The following is a 3,843-nucleotide window of genomic DNA, read 5'->3' as shown; positions in this document are numbered from 1 at the left end:
GTCCTGGCCAGGATTTCTATATTGCCTAAAATATCTAGGTTTTCACTTTGTTTGCGTGCGTACATCGGTGTATGACATCAAAATACCATACAGATGGTTCCTTATGCTTTCAAAATGCTCTCGAGGTACTTTGATGTCAAACACTGATCGATCTGAGCCGCGCTGCTTTTAAGTCAAACACACATCCTATGTACGCGTAATTGCATCGCTTTGACCGTAGATCCCACCTTCTCACACACACCATGATTGGTCCATTATGTACAATGCCTGCATGTTAATGGTCAAACTACTTTTCGATCATTACCTTCAGCAAGCATGAAAACAGGAAAACAAGGCCAAAACAAATCCTGGCAAGGATGCGTCCAGGAAAAATGGCACGTATGGTCACCCTAGACCAGGGGTAGGCGAGTTCGGTCCTATAGAGCCGCAGTCCTGCAGAGTTCAGCTCCAACCCTAATCAAACACACCTGAACAAGCTAATCAGTGTCTTCAGGATTACTAAGGCTATAGGCAGGTGAGTTTTGTTTTCAGGGTTGGAGCTGAACTCTGCAGGACTGCGGCTCTCTAGGACCGAACATGCCTACCCCTGACCTAGACCCAACCAACAAGGCCAAAAACACCACTTACATTGAGCTGAAAGTACAATGACGTTCCTCAAAACGGCAAAAAACAGCAGCTTGAAGAAGAGATGAGCTCCTACTCTGCATTCTTTGTCAGACACGTCCTGTAGAGTTTAGTTACAAATAAAAGTGTCAAAAGATAAAAAGTCACACACAGTAACACATTTATTGACAAAAGTACATTATCACTATACAAGGGTATATATCAGCGACTGATACTCTAACACAAGGTGTTCCTCAAGGTGCTTGGTTCATTTCTCATCATTTACATGTACAAGTAGTAGAGTTGATGTAGGGTTTCAAACTCAGACCCATACATCCTGACAAATGAAAATGAAACACACAAGAGTGCAGGTTTGCATTTTACCAAAACCTGGTAAAATATTCCGGTCTAAAATGTAGTGTTAGGTTAACTACAATAGTGTTCAATTTCATAGCATACACATGTGGAGCATATTTTCACTGTGTTATGATTTGATAGAGAATAAAGTTTTGAGAAGATTTATGGCTGACTGTTGTGTCATCCCTGCAAAGAGGCTGTTGTGCAAATATTAGACTGCAGAACATGGTGTCAGATGTATAAAATAATCTGCAGCAAGCTTGTAAGCTGTACAGTTTGGTTTTGAATTAATTTCGTTCTGTCAGCGAGAGGCGTTAACAGCAAACTGCACAAGTATGAATCAATTTCAAGTTTCTCCACCGGAAAAATACATGTTCAAAGCGGATGACTGGCCAATGTGGATAAAACTTTGAGAACTATTTTGGATTGCATCTGGTTTGGAGATACAGCGAGACGAAAATCAAGTGAATGTCCTGATTTACACGATTGGCGAGGAGGCTGAAGACATACCATACGTCCAAAAGCCCAAGAGGTGGCGATGCCTCTAGTGGAGTGTGCTCTTAAGCCCCCTGGAGGCCGCACTCCCTTGGGTTCATATGCCAAAGAGATGGCTTCTACAAGCTCTGTTCTTCACTGACCAAGGTAGGCATCATTAGGCAAAGAGGAAATGCGTAAAGCAGAACATTGTGTCATAGATGGGCCAGTGCATCCCCGCCGAGAGGGGCATCCTCATCCAGAAGTGAGAACATAGGACAATGGGTGTTTTCACACAAGGTGAAGAGATCAACATCTGCCTGGCCGAATCTCTTACATAGCATAGCACTCACTATCTGAGGGTGGAGGCGCCAGTCTCTGTAGAGTGGGTTCCCCCTCGTCAACAGGTCTGCGCCCATGTTCAGAACACCTGGGACATGGGCCGCCTGTAACGACAGAAAGTGCTGCCCACTTCATACTAACAGCCTTAGAGCTAGAGCATGAAGCCTGGATGAGCGCATCCCCCTGGCGGTTGATATGTGCTGCGGCTGTGGTGTTTTCGCAACACACCAGCATGTGATGGAAATGTTTCAGAGCTTTCCAAACAGTGAGGAGCTCCAGATAATTTATATGGGCTGAGGGGAGTGTGCTTGGCCACACACCACTCACTGTTCTGCCCTCCTGTGCGGCTCCCCATCCTGTCAAGTACGCATCTGTTGTTACCACTTTCCGCAACATGATGGCCCACTTGTATAGAAATAAAACCCACTTCATGAATGCCCTCATTCTCAGGAGACACATAATACTGTCCTTCCCTGAATTCCGAGAGGCAATTCATGAAGAAGAGAATGTGCTCTTGCGACAGGCGTGCATGCATTGTGATGGAATTCAGCTCCAGACCCATAAATATCACATTCTGGGCAGGAGAGAAATTGCTTTTGCTCACATTCACTCTGAAGCCGAGCAATGTGATCTGAGCGAGCACATGGGCAGTTTTTTGCATCCCTTTCTCTCTCAGCTATAATCAGCCAATCGTCTATATAGGTGTTTTCACACTTGAGTCCTCTTTAAAAGAACCGGACCCAGACCCCTTAAATGGACCAAGAGGTGGATCAAGTGAAAAAAGACCCAGTTTGCTTTATGTTCACACTATCGCAGTTCCTGAAAGAGGACTCAAATCCTTTTTTGGTCCACTTAAGCAGTAACGGTGTCTCAGACCTCTTTGTGTTCAAACTGTTGCTTTTTGGATCTAGTCCAGTTCAGTCAGTGGCGGAGCCAGAGGGGTGTCCAGTTTATATGCCACTATTTAATTTTCTTAGTTTAATCGTACTGAAAGAAGCATTTATTTTAGTCTCGACTCGACCTCAAGTCTGGTGTTCCACATCGCGCTTTATCTCATCTGGTGTACCTTCCAGCCTCTGCTAGTACACGCTCTCTTGTCACACATTCATTTTCTTACGGCGTGAAAAGCATCACGGAGCAAAGACGACAGAGCAGGTTACCTTTGATAATAGGAAACAAAATCTCAGCGTTCAAATTCTGTTCGTGTTATTAGGAATTTCAAACTATAAATACAGTTTTGGAGCTCTTTAGTGGCGGGACGGTTCATGCACGCTCCCGCTTTGCCTCAGTTCAAGCGAAGCAGGAGTGCATTCTAATTAGCATTCAAATAAATGAACATCCGAGGGCATGCTGAAAGATACACTGCAACTTACTGAATTTATAGTGTCTCATGTAATCACTTAAAAGGGTCATATGATGCGATTTCAAGTTTTCCTTTCTCTTTGGAGTGTTACAAGCTGATTGTGCATAGATAAGATCCCAAAAACCCAAAGAGATATTCTTTATCAAAGTTAAGACTCTGCCACGCCCCCCTAAAACGGTTTGTTCTAACACGCCCCCACATATCTACCTCACTATGTGGAAATATTTGCATAATGCCACCCAAATGTGCACGCAAAGAAAGAAGGCGTGGTTTCAGTAACCGCAGTTAGTGTTGAAGCAGCCATGTCAGGGAGACGCTGTGTGTTTCTAGGCGAAAGCAAAAGCACTTTATTTGGCCTTCCGAAAGTAGATGCATTTAGGAATCTTTAAGATGACTTACAACAGAACAGCAACGCATTTTATGGACGACCGTTTCGTGAACCTAGGAGAGGAGGTAATTCTGACTTTGCTATGACAATCTGGCGCTTCTGAATCAGCTACTGTTTTGTTATTAGTTTAAGTATTTGCTATTGACTGTGCAAATGCAGAGTTTTGCGCATTGTGTGTGTGTGCGCGAGAGAGAGAGAGCGCAAGAGAGAAAGAGAGAGAGAAAGAGAGAGAGAGAGGGGGTCACATCACAAACACATACCAGCTTCAAACCGTGGCTTGCGTACTGCAAACACATACCAGCTTCATCACGGTGTC

At 44.2% G+C, this 3,843-nt stretch overlaps 1 protein-coding gene across 1 annotated transcript in view; it reads left to right on the top strand.

The window, feature by feature from the left end:
• Positions 1-3,764, top strand: part of LOC107570969 (importin subunit beta-1-like) — a 46,526-nt gene extending 42,762 nt beyond the window's left edge. The window contains exon 24 of the mRNA XM_016257253.1: positions 3,753-3,764. The gene's annotated coding sequence lies outside the window, so the exon portion shown is untranslated. The remainder of the gene's footprint in view (positions 1-3,752) is intronic.
• Positions 3,765-3,843: the final 79 nt, after the last annotated feature.

Source organism: Sinocyclocheilus grahami, unplaced genomic scaffold, assembly GCF_001515645.1.
Source record: "Sinocyclocheilus grahami isolate Dianchi unplaced genomic scaffold, SAMN03320097.WGS_v1.1 scaffold1526.1, whole genome shotgun sequence".
In the NCBI taxonomy this organism is placed as follows: Eukaryota; Metazoa; Chordata; class Actinopteri; order Cypriniformes; family Cyprinidae; genus Sinocyclocheilus; species Sinocyclocheilus grahami.
Note: the sequence above shows the minus strand (reverse complement) of the source record. Positions and strands in the feature narration are given on the sequence as shown.